This window comes from Mus caroli, unplaced genomic scaffold (assembly GCF_978045245.1).
Source record: "Mus caroli unplaced genomic scaffold, Mus_caroli_1 scaffold_20, whole genome shotgun sequence".
Classification (NCBI taxonomy): Eukaryota; Metazoa; Chordata; class Mammalia; order Rodentia; family Muridae; genus Mus; species Mus caroli.
This window is the reverse complement of record NW_028227275.1, coordinates 54,675,453-54,688,261: the sequence shown is the minus strand read 5'-3', so window position 1 is coordinate 54,688,261 and position 12,809 is coordinate 54,675,453. Positions and strand designations below refer to the sequence as shown.

Below are 12,809 nucleotides of genomic sequence, written 5' to 3'. Positions count from 1 at the left end.
GCCCAAGAAGGCCTGGCTGTACCCCAGCCTGGTGGCCAGCTTGGCATTGTTGGGCTGCAGGCTGTAAGTGCCCATGCCATGAACGCATGCAAGAGTGGAAAACTGAGAGAATCCTGGGAGTGGGAGGAAGAGGAATCCAAGCCCATCCATCTGCCTTTTATAGATGTGGACGAATAGGCTCAGTGGCAGGGCCTTCTACCAGTCCCTGCTAGGGCTTAAATCCTTCCCCACAGGGTTGTAAGAGCAGATGATGGGACAGCCATCCATCTGTGGATTCCTCTTAAGGGTCCAGGGGGGTGGGGTTGTCTCTTGGGAGTAGCTGGCCTTGCCTCTTTCCAGCTGGCTATTAGCTCATGTGTACAGAGAGGCACATTCAAGGAGGGGACCTGCCCTAGTTTATAGCACTCTCAGCCATAACCCCCAGGTACCTTGGCCCCCAAAACCCGGTGTGTTCCTTTTGTCTCTGCCCCTGGGTGCAGCAAGGCCGCTGAGCAGATTTCCCATCAGTCCTTTGAGCAACAGGATTGCTGGGAGCTGGTTGCTGTTTCCCTCCAGCTTGGTCTGGCCCCAGGAATTATCCCCTAGCTCCTCCTAGGGGCTGGGAGGAGGTCGCAGATGCAGAGAGGAGGATGGTGGGCGGGCGGGGCCCAGCTGTGCGCTTGGGGCCCTGCTGCTAGGTTGTCGCGCCTTTATAATAAATAACAGCAAATAGTCCATCCGCAGGGCATCCTTCACGCCAGTGGCTAATAACACGGCTATTAATGCCCCCGCAGACGGCGTGTGCAGCGCACGGCTCTGACGGATGTCCCAGGCCCTGGCGCAGTCATAAATCAGCCCCTCTCCTGGGGCAGAACATGGGGAAGTGTCATTTTCCATCTTGGTAATGAATTGGGGCTTCCCTGCCCTGCCCAGGGCACTGAGGAGTTCTGAAGTTGCCAGGATTACGGTTTGCAGAGGTACTGCCCCTCCCCTCTTCACCCTTGGGAGTCTAAGAGGAGCTGGCCTGGCCAGCCACTTGCTGTATAGCCTTGGAGAACTCACCCCACCACTCTAGACCTGTCTGTCCCCTCCAGCCAACAGAAGGCCCATACAGGGGACCAGTTTAGATGATGCCAGTGTGACCCCTGACCGGGCCCACCCTGGATTTCTCTGGCCACAGCAGGGCAAGTCCAGGTGGAAGGGATCTTGCTAGTTTGGGGGTAACAGGCATCAAGGCTGGTGTCCTTCATTCCCTAAGCTCTTGCCTAACCATCACAAGGCTCACTGTCGTCCCCTGTGTACAGAGCAGGTGGCCAGCAGCCCAGGTAGGGAAGGCCCAGAAGGAGATAACAGTCCCTGCTGTGGCTCATTCCCAAGCCGTCTCCCTTACGCCTGACAGAACCCTGGAGTGGTCCCTACCCTGGCAAGCAGAAGGCTCCTGTTTGGGGGCCTTCAAAGGGCAAGACTCAGTTGTCCCTCTCATATGCCATGTCCCCTCCAGGTGGAAGAAGACTTGTCACCTTTCTTTACAGCACCACCCCTGGTGGCCCTTTCTCCTTTACCCCAAACTCTTACCTCCTCTGCTGCTGCTCCCTGGAGCCTCTGGGTCCCACTGGCCACTGCTTCAAAGTTCCAGGCCACACTCACATCCTTGGCCCCATGTCACCAGCAGGCTCAAAACCACAGACTACAACCTTGGGGCAGAGGGAGCATGGAGGCACACAGAGACTATAGAAGTCTTGTAGTCTTCCTTGTGGCCAGGCCTCAGATATGCCTGCAGATCCCCCGCTGCATCTTCAGCACCCTAGGCCACAGGCACCGATGGCTTGGCTCTCCGAAGTGAAGGTTGTGTGCTCGGGGTGCACAGGGCACCCCCGGGGACTCCTGAGCTGGGCATGCCCTACAGCCCAGAGCCAGTCCCCCGGGGATGTGGCCTCTCCTTGGCCACCACGTCCACCACAGCTCTTTGTAACTCTAGTCTTTTGTCCACAGGCTGCACCTCTCCCAAAATGTCCCTGCTAGGACTGCTGGACTGCTGCCTTCTTTTCTTTACCAAAGTTTTTTTTTTTGTTGTTTTGGGTTTTTTTTTTTTTAAATCCCTTTAAGTCACTTGGCAGAATGGCTCAGTGCAGAGAGCGCTCTTGCGTGACAGAGCTGAGAGGGAGCCACTCTCCAAAGACTCAGTATTCCTGCCACTCAGGCTGCATCTGTGTGTGTGTGGGTCTGTTACCCCTCTGAGGAGTTCAGATGTTCACCGCAGGCTGCAGCCGCCTCGCCTCGCCTCGCACTGCTGAGCTGTCAGGCCTGTGTGCTCCGCTTTGGGAAGCCACTTTAGGGGGCAGGGGCTGGTCTGCTTGGCTGCTCCTGTATGTGGAGAAGCTTCTGAAGTGGGTGAGGCAGAAGGGTCGGTTACTCCTGCTTCAGCCCTGGGGCTCAGCTGTCCAGAGTGGGGCCTTTCTCACCTGCTGCCTGGTTCTTCACCTGCCAAAGAACACAAGTGATCAACCCCAAGGAAATCGAGAGCCACAGGGACATCCGAGAGCCACAGGCATCCATGGCCACAGCCGCGTTGCTCTCATCCCTTCCCAGTCTCTGTTTTTTTTTTTTGTTTTGTTTTGTTTTTGTTTTTGTTTTTGCTTTTTGAGACAGGATCTCACTATGTATCCCCGGCTAGCCTGGAATGTAGATCAGGCTAGCTAAACATTCACACAGATCCTCAGGTCTGGTTTTGGTTTGCAGTGCTGGAGATCAAAGCCAGGGCTTGGCAGGCACTTTGCTGCCAAGCCACATCCCTAGATCTGCATCCTGGACAAGTACCACTTCCCTCCAAGCCAGGCAAGGGTCTGAGATTACTGTCCCCACCGCTTGTCACTTTTCCAAGCAAGGTAATGTACGGAACCCTTCCGTGTAACTGCCTGAAAGGAGTGGGCAGACAAAAAAATGAAGTTTAGGGGCTTGGCAAGATGGCTTAGTGAGTGGGTAAATACACCTAGCACCAAGCCTGGAGATCTGAGTTCAGTCCCCAGGAACCCACATGGTAGAAGGAGAGAACTGACTCTCACAAGATGTCCTCTGACCACACACACAAAGTAAACAGATAAGTGTAATAATAATAATATCATCACCATCATCAACAACCAACAATGAACAATGTTTGGGGAGTTCCTGGCCATGCAGAGCCACCCACCCAGCCCAGAGCAGCCTCCATTTCCCCAGCACGTGCTTCTCTGACTAAATATCATTTGAATGCTTCGACTGGGCCATCCTGGACTTGGCTTCCAGAACAAGCTCAGCTTTTCTGGCTCATCAAAGGCCAGTGAGGTAGGGTTTCCACTGTCCTAATCTCTGTCCCTCAGTTGTCTGTCTCCTGTGGGACCAGGCTTTCTACACCCTGCTGCCCTTTCTTCTGTAGAGACCTGGGGTGCTGCAGGCTGCCCCTACAAATACAGAACAAAACAATGTTATCCCCTCCTGGTTAGCAGCCAGCCAAGAAGGCCCAACTGTGGTATCTGCATTCCTCTGGAGGTACCCTTGTTTAGACAGGAGCTTTGATGGTGGATCTGAGGGTACAAGCTCAGCTGTCATCAGGGCATGTTCCTTTTTACCAAAGGTGGCTGGTTCAAGGCCTACTAGGTGCCTGGAGCTGGCATAACCAGGGTGCATATTTAATAAGTTCACATGCCAAGCAGAGGTGGCTGTCCATGGCTTCAGCCCACAGGAAACACATGGGAAGAATAGACTATGTGGTCAGTGTATAAAGAAATGATGGGGTAAGGGGCTCTCTCAGGAGCCTTTCCCAGGAGAGCCATTCAGGGCTGCAGGTACCAGGAGGCAGGTGGGCACAGTCCCAGGCAGGCACAGGGTGAGGCTGGGCAGGAGGGAAGATAAGCCTGTTCCTGCAGAGGGGGCAGTGGTAGCTACAGCCTGGACCATTATTGTCATTACCACCCGCGAGATTTCATCCAATTATAAACTGTAATTTCTCTCTGAAAGCGAGGGATGGAAAGAGTCCAGTGAGGTCATCTGCCTTCCTGGACAGGACAAGGAAATTGTTTTATATGCTAGAGGTGGAAGGTGGCAGCTAGGCCACTGCACACACACAGGATAGGGTCTGTGTCCTAGGAGCCTGGAACCCCTGGAACCTCCTCTCCATAACAGACACAAACCAGAGTTCTTCTCTTGAAATCACGGGTTCAGGAGGAAGGTAAATTCACCCTACTAGATGTGTGCTTGACTCAGGCTCCTCCAGCCCCCAGGAGCTAGCTGGTGCTGGCCTACCGTTTTTAAGGCCCCTGGGCCTGGTCAGCCTGGCTCACCATTGCAACCTCTGCCTTCCATATGGCCTTGCAGTGCCCCACACTGAGACTAATTCATACATCCCAGCATGCACTGACATCCACGCAAGCATATGAACATGCACATCAGATACAAAAACCCAACACAGGCAAACATGAAAACAGAAGTGTACACAGACACCTGTACGCATCTCTGCACACATTTAAACCCATGCACATGTGCAAAAATGAACACGTGCACACGTATGGATGACTGCATGGTCAAGATGTTCATATATTTGCCCCTAGGAATGCATGTGACATGCTCCCATGAGAATACACAGAGTGACCGGAATGCGCACATACCCACATTTGTAACAGGGCCCACCTGTAGCACGGGGGCCTTTCTCCGCTCTGTCACCCTCCTGTGAGAATTCTTATATGCCATCCTTTCCTCCCTGCATTAGGCAACCCTCTCTCTGAATATATGGTCTCACAGTTATAATGGAGGTGATGTAACAAGGTGAAAAGGGAGAATGTGAAGGCTGGACACTCTCGTGCCTGGCTCAGTGCCATGGGCACCTGGCATACTTCTCACTTTGCTTTCTCACTGGAGAAAACAAAGAGTCTGAGTCAGGCTCTCCTGGACCTGCTCCTTACCCCGCCCACTCCACTGCCTTCCTTGAGTCCTCAGAGCCTCCTAGGAACCTTTAGAGTGTAGGCAGAAGGTTTAGCTAGGGTCTCCTTTCTGAAGGGGCCTCTCTGGGATCTGAGGCATGTCTTGGCTTTCCAAGCCAGCTTGCCAGTGTGAGCCCAGGGCATTGAAAATGGCTCTTCTCACCTGTGGGTGCTTAGTTATGGCCACCTGCAGCCACTGCACCAAATGCATGTGGCTTGGAAGAAATCTATAAATGTGCCCACCGGCAAGCACCTGCCCCAGAACCCTGCTAGATTGAAAGGAGCCATGCCCCCATGCCCCTGCAGTGGCTGTCAGTGCTATCCTGTGTGTTTGCCAAGAAGTCTTTTGGGCCCTAGGAAACCAGAAATGAATGGGCTCTCCTTAGCCCCACAGGCAGCTCTGCTGAGCCCCTCTCTCCTGGACCTCACCCATGCCCAAATTCTGATCTAGTTCCTGTACCAGCAAACCTTTTTTTTTTTTTTTTAAGTCTATTGAGTAAAATCTTCCATCTGTCACACATGGTTCTTTTTGTTACCAACAACCCTGGTAACAGTATTGGCAAGCGCTGGGTCCCCAGCTCCACTTTGTCCTTGGCATTTTGATCTGATGGGGCCATTCATACTAAGATCTAGCAGGGAGCATGCGCTCTATCCTTCCCTCGTGTCTGAGTGGTCATCTCCCCTAAGCCTGGACCAGGCTGGTGGGTCAGGGAGGGCCAGCCATTCACAGGCTGAGAAGGTGAGGGGTGAGCTTTACAAGATTCCTCAATCTGCAGGAGAGCCAGGGCTCCAGATTCTAGGTGCTTCCTCTCCCCACACCATGCCAAGACCCAGTGAAGCAGGACCGTGTCTCTAGACAGACAGACACAGCCCTCCAGGCCCCAAGTCTCTCCCAGGCTTTCTCATGCCCCCTACCTCTCCATTTCCCCCATCCATCCCTTATCCATCTCCTTCCCACCCACCCAGCCTTCCAACCATCCAGCCATCTCCCCTCCATCTTGTCTACCTTGTCTATGTGCCTACCCACACTCATCAATCCACCCAGAATCCATTCATCCATCCGACCCACACTCATCTGTCCATGCAGGATCCACCCATCCATCCATCCATCCATCCATCCACTTTCATTCCGCCCATCTCTCTGACCACCTATCCCTATAATCCATTCAACCATCCATCCGCCTCACCTAACAAACTCAGTCCAATCATGCTCCAGTCATTGTACAATACGCCGGGGATCCGAGGAGCCCAGTCCCTAGGAGGTCTCAGCCTTGTGGGGAAGCCAGTGGCTAACAGAAACCACAGTGTGATACACATGCCAGGCGTAGCTCAGGAGAAAAATGATGAATGTGAGGGGGAGCTTCCTGAAGAAGACAACACTGTCCTATGATTGTGGCACCCTTCAGGCTCTCCTGATAGACACTTGAGAACCGGGTGGAGGCAGTACAGCCCACGTCTGTCCCTCAGGGCTTGTTGCAGAATTTGATGGATCTTTAGTTTTTCTGTTCATGCTGCCTTCCAGATCTATGCTTGCTGATATTAATTCCTGTATTAGCAATTAGCCTACCTGCTTTGCTCCAACCTCTGGCTCTTAGGGATGGAGTTTCATGTGCACGGTATTAATCAGACGCCTGGTGTGTTCTGTGCAGACCCAGGTAGGCTCAGTGGCTAGCCCATTTAGCCAATCACATTTGATACGAAAGAGTGTTGCTGCCTCCTTGGGCAGAGCTGTCCGGTAGCTCAGAGGGCAGAGTTCCCATCAGAGCCACAGGCTGGAGATGGGGGCAGCAGGGAAAGGGGATTTGCTCTCATTCAAACTACAGGCTGCAGGCAACAGCTGTATCCTGCTTTTCCAGATGAAGGGACTGTGATCAAACAGACTTTGTTTGAGGCTGCTTACTGCCCCGCCCCCAGGGTGGCCAGACACAGGGCCTGCTCCTTTCTTCTTCATCACTAAGGGTGGTCACTCCTCTTAGGCTGGTAGCATTGTCACCACAGTAGCAGGGCAGAGTGACAAGGACGGAGGGCTGTAGGCCAGGAAAGGGGCCAAACTGCTCTTAAAACAAGGTCAGCACAGTTGAGAGTTGAGTAGGAAGTTTAACTGAGGCAGGGAGGAACAGCATGTGCAAAGGCTCAGGGTGGGAGGACTTGTGCCCTCTGAGGGCTGACGGCAAAGCTCTGGGTCAGTGGAAGGCAGCAAAGCTGGGGTGGGGAACGGGAACCTGGCTTCAGAGGAGCCCTGATCGGTATGCTGAGGGAACTGGTCTTCATACCAAGAGTGACAGGGAGCCTGCTGGGAGTGTCCAGGCAGGAAAGAAGAGGCCCCCACTTGCAATTTCAACAAATCCATGTGAAGAACTTGGGATGCTAGGAGTGAGGGCTGGGCTGGGGGCAGTGGGGAACAGGGTCCGGGGAAAGGAGCTGACTCAGGAAGCCACCAGGTTCTGCTCCCTGAAGCCCTGCCTGGTATTCCGTGAGTACCATTTTCCTTGCTAGAGCAGCTGAGCGCTCGCTCCTGGTAGCACCAGAGTGGGCCAGTTTCCAAATGGCTCCCCAGCCTCAGCTCTTGGCAGTTCCAGACAGGGGGAGCACAACATGGGCCCCAGATGCTGTGCTTTGGCAGCTGGGAGCACGACTCCTTTTCCTGCTCTGGAAGTAGGGCTCCTCCCTCTGCCTCTTCTTATGTTTCAGGCAAGCCCCCCCCGCCCCCCACAGCCTGGCACCCGAGGAGCAGTGGGGTGGGAGGGGTAGAGGTGAGTCTGCTAGGACAAGTGCCTCCTGACAAAGGCAGGGTTTTAGGGACTGGTACGTGTGTGCCAGCCAGGTCGAGGGTGCCTGTGGGAGTCTCCACTCTGGACCACTGCCAGACTCTAGCTGTAAAGACAGATACATCCAGAGCAGGGAGGCTAGCAGGAGTGTAATCTCAGAGGTGCATGTGTGTCGCTGTGTGTACACATATGTGCATGTGTGTAGGCCAGGTGATGTTCTTTAGATGCTGTGTGGGACAGACCTAATCTGGGGACAAACCCCGGCCCTCTGCCACAGAAGCCTCTCCCTTCACGGATGGGCAGCTGTGGTGACAGGTGGCCTGTGACTTTATTCCCAGTCCTTGGTGCTGGTGCTGAGAGACCACACGGGGCATGGACAGATGCCACCTGCCCTGCAAGGGCTATGTCCTCTCTTGGATGACCCTGCTTCTGCAGGTACCAGGGCTAGGGAGAAAGAGGCCCCCAGATTCCTAGGATTCCCACAGGTGGCTGGGCTCCCAGAGGGACAGATGACTGTCCTAAGTCTCTGCAAGGAGAGTTTACCAGGGACCATTAACTTGGGACTCGGTCATGGAGGCCGTGGCCTGACATGGCCCATTGCTCTAGGCCCATAGGATGGGGCTGGAGTGTCCGCCTCTGGCCCATGGGAAACTGCTGGCCCTCTGTCTACCAGTGCCCAGTCAGGAGGCATCTCTGCTGGCCAGGCCTTACTCATTAGGCTTTGCTGTATCTTGACACCCCCCCCCCACACACACACACCCAGACACACACACCCAGGAGGGCCTTGAAAGGCCTGGGGAGCCATGATGATGAGTCTGGTGCCAGTAGCTAAGGTCAGAACCTCTTTCAGGAAATTGACCCACTTTTGCCAGAAACATCAGTGGCTTCTTGACCCTGTCTACCTGACCACAGTGCCCTCAACTGGTCCCACCTTCATCTCTGAGCACTCTCACATGTCCTACAGGCCCAGTGATGGACCACACACTGTAGGTGTGTGTCTGTGTGTGTCTGTGTGTGCATTTTTGGTGCCTTTTGTTTTTTGATGTAGGGTCTTAATGTGTAGCCTGGGCCTTGCCATGATCTTCCTGCCTGTGTCTCCCTGATGCCAATATTACAGTGTGTACCACTGTGCCTGGCCTCCCACACTGTAGCTCTTTTTATTGATTTGTATGTGGGTATATGGGTGTATGCTGGTGTGTGAGAGTGCATGTAGACATACATGCGTGCATACCTACGTGGTGGGGGCAGAGCTCAAATTCAGGTGTCATTCCTCAGAAGCTGTTCTGGGGTCTAAGACAAAGTTCTCATCAGGACCTAGAACCTCTCCCACGAGGCACGGCTGGCCAGCCAGCAAAGCCCACAAATCCTCCTGTCTGTATCCCCCCCAGCACTGCGATTACAAGGGGCACCCTGCTGCCCCTGGCTGTATTTGTGCATGCTGGAGCTCAAGCCCAGGGCCTCATGTGTGTGTGGCAAGCACTTTACTGACTGAGCATCTTCCAGCTCTCAGTAGATTTGGAAGCAGTGCTTTACTGGCCCTGTGGCTCAGTGGCTCGTGGGCACATGGTGGGTAGTCCCATGTGGATGCCCTCCAGGGGGAAAGCCAATGGGGTGACAGGGATCCCAGGCCTCCTCTGCATGGATCCTAGGAGTGTGTTAGCCCCTCCTCCAGCTGTTCCTAGCATGCAGAGGTAGAGGTAGGAGGGTCAGAAATTTAACCCCCAGTCTTAGTTACTCAGTGAGTTCAAGGTCATCCTGGGCTATGCGAGATCCTGTCTCCAAGATAAAGGAAGTTTCAAAAGAGAAAAAGAAATAAGAAAAGTTAAAAGAAAAGAAAGAAAGAAAACACTCAAATAGCTAGTCCTCCCCAGATGTCTGTTACTAGCTTTACTCAAAGTCACAAGCTGGGGATTCCAGGCCACACTCCTGCCTGCTGTGCCCACTCCCAGGGACAAGTTCCCTTCTGCCCCTTCAGTCCCCCCTCCTCCACCAGAGGTATCTGAGCCAGGGGATCTTCACATATGCTGGAGTCTCCTGCCCTTCCTTCCTGTAAGCTGGCTCCGTGGGCTGGGAAGGCTGGGAGCTCAGGCCAGGCGGCCAGACTCTTAATATTTACAGCCAGGCTCAGGAAGCCATTAGCTTCCTTTTCTTGTTGTTAATTGAAAGAGGAGAAAGTGGTTGTAACACTTCAAAAGGACTTAAAGTGCAGCCTGCGAGACCTGCTGAACTGGGAAGAAGGAAGGAGAAGGAGAGAGTGTTTCATAAACGGGGGCCTCGCCAGCCTCCCCCGAGGGTAGCTGCGTCTTCCTCTCTGCAGCTAGGCAGTGCCTTCCCTCCAGGCTCCCTTACGTGGGCTCTGCATTATGCGTTCCCTTTTCATTTGGGAGCCTGCCTTAAGGAGAGAGGGAAGGAGGGAAAGGATCCCCGCACACTCTTGTTAATAACAAGCCTCTGTGCGGCAGTAGCTTAATGAGGCCCCTGGCACCACAGATCTGGAGCGGCGGGGCCTGGCGGCTACAAGCCACCCCCCTCCCAGCCTGCAGCCCAGACTCAGGGGCTTGGTACAAGCCATGACTGCCCCCCACCAACCACCTGTGACCTTGGATATGTTTCTGGCTCAGATGTACTGTGGACCCCAGGGTTGGCCGAGAAGGCTATGGTTTGGTGGCAAATGGAGGCCTATGAGACTCCTGGTGGACAGTCCAGCAGGGAGAGGCCTCTGGCCTCTGTGCTTGGCTCTCTCTGCCACTTTCCCACCCACAAATGATCTTGCTGCTGACCCTGAATGTTGGGCTGCAGGAGGCTATGTAAGCACTGTGAACAGCAAGGCTTTGCCCCAACCAGGCTCGAAGGAGGACTCTAAAGGGTTCCAGGGCAGAATGTGGATCACAGCAAAGAGCTTGCCTTGTGTATTAAGCCCTGGGTTCCACTCCTAACACAAAAAGGGGGGGGGCGGGGAACTACCAGTTTGTAAAGAAGTGTTGTGGGTCAAGCTTGAGGACCTGAGGTTGGTCCCAGAACCCACGTTAGAAAGCCAGGGTGTGATGCACTTGCTCCTAACTCCAGTGCTGGAGTGAGTGGTGGCCGGCCAACCTAGCCTACTTAATAAAGAATTCACCATCTCGAAGAAAACTCAAACTGGAGGGGCAGTGCCTGAGGTTGTCTGCAGGTCCCCACTTGAACATGGGTGGGCACACGCCAAGCACCCCAGAGGCCTGGCATTCGGGTCCAGCTGGTACCTGTCCCTCTTCCAGGCAGCCTTCTCTGGTCCTTCCTTATTTCTGGTCTCCCTTACTATGTCCACTCAGGCCTCCCCTGTGCCTTGATTCCTCTGAGCCTGGACTCTGTCAAGCTCAGGGGCTGACTGTAGCAGACATGGGGTGAGAGGTGTATGCCTTGCCCCGGCTCCTAGTTGCTGAGCAGGCTGCATCATAGGAGCGATGCACACTGAAGAAGGTGAGCTTCCCCTTCCACTATGGCCAACAAGGATGCTGTCCACGTCCGGGCTCCACCCAATGTGGAACAGCCTTGCTGTTCACAGTGCTTAGCCGCTGTGCAGAGCAGGAGTCCCAAGGGGATGAGGGATGAGCGGGCTGGGCAGCCCAAGGAAGAGGACCAGCCCTGCCTTGTTTCTTAGGCCTGAGAGAAGAGCGGCATGTCTAGAAGCCCAAAGAACTCCAAAGGCAGAGGGAAGAAGCAGCCTTTCCCAGAGGCCAGTTATGAAAGGTCTATCCTCAGCTGGTAGAGACTGCAGAGTCATATGTGTGTGTGTGTGTGTGTGTGTGTGTGTGTGTGTGTGTGTAGACATTAGCAATTAAAAGCTGCAGCAAAGACAACCACTGAAGTTTTCTTATTAGTGGCTGCCATCAGACCCTGCCTCTGTAACACCTGTTAGCCGCCCAGGGTTGTAATAACCTTCAAAACAAATGCTCTGAGAGAGGCTGAGTAAGGCCCGCTTCCAGCACGGTTGTGTCCCGCACTAGTGCCTCCCGCATCCTTAGCTCACACCCAGCACAAAGCAGGCGCCTGCATACTCACAGGGGAGGGCTGCCTGAGAGGGAACATGGGGTCCGTGAGCTAGACTGGGGTACAGGAAGCTACTCATTCTGGCCAGACACAGGCTCTGTCTTCAACTGTCCCCTTTCTCTTCCTCCCTCTGTCCTGGATTCCAAGCCAGGCAGGCCCTCCAGCCACTCTGGCCTCTACACCCCCAGAGCATCTAGGAAGCCCAGAGCCAGGTGCCTTTTGTGGCAGGGTTAGCACCTCTGCCCATGCCAGCCCCCACCCACAACGCCCGCCCGCCCACCAGGCCCTGCTCCTTTGCTTAACTTGACATTCTGTTTGCTTCTCCCCATCCCAGCCCCTCCCCGACTGGAATACTGATTTTACCCAGCGCTATGCTTTTTCAGAGCCAAAGGAAAAGGCAAGTTCATGGGTAGAAGCAAGCCAGAGGCCTCCTTCCACAACCATCTCTGGGGTACTGGCCACCCCAGAATACCACCCACACCCTAATGTAGGCCAAGGATGGCACCAGCCAAGAACATAGCCTTTTTAATACTCTGGGGCATGCTGTTGGCCCTGGTTTGGGATGGCTGTTTTTTTTTTTTTTGGGGGGGGGTCTCCAGGAGGACACCTTGTCAGTTTGCAAATCAGCTTCTGATGAGCACTGGTCAGAAAACGGTGCCTCCCCCCCCCACACACACACACAGAGCTGGACATCAGATGGCACAGTGACCTCCGTGGAGGGAACCTACATGGTTCCACCGTCTTGAGGATTTTATTTTTCTTTTTGAGGTCCCTGAGAGGCCTGGGGCCTTGCAAAGAGTTGGCAGAATGAAGGGTCAGCCCCAAATCCCTGGATGACTTGAGCAATCCTTTGATCCTCTAGGTGTCAGCTGCTTCCTTGGAGGGACTCGCTGTCAGGAGAAAGGCCTCACTCTCTTGGGACTCCTTAAGATGAGCAGATTGCTATCTCTGAACACCAGTTTTCCTTATCAGTGATGGACGAGGTATTCCAGGGTCATGGATGGTTTATAAAGCAGACCCAGCAGGCTCCACATTTCAAGCCACCAGTGCCACCCTAGGGGCATGTGCTAGGGAGGCCATGTCC

The 12,809-nt window shown here is 54.1% G+C and overlaps 2 protein-coding genes across 5 annotated transcripts in view; one reads left to right on the top strand and one right to left on the bottom strand.

Annotated features, from left to right (window-relative positions):
• Macrod1 (mono-ADP ribosylhydrolase 1) overlaps positions 1-12,809 on the top strand; it is a 143,764-nt gene that overhangs the window by 47,080 nt on the left and 83,875 nt on the right. The gene's annotated exons all lie outside the window — the stretch shown is intronic.
• Flrt1 (fibronectin leucine rich transmembrane protein 1) overlaps positions 1-12,809 on the bottom strand; it is a 79,666-nt gene that overhangs the window by 16,408 nt on the left and 50,449 nt on the right. For both annotated transcript variants that reach the window (XM_021151364.3, XM_085834125.1), the window contains exon 2: positions 1,555-2,460. The gene's annotated coding sequence lies outside the window, so the exon portion shown is untranslated. The remainder of the gene's footprint in view (positions 1-1,554; positions 2,461-12,809) is intronic.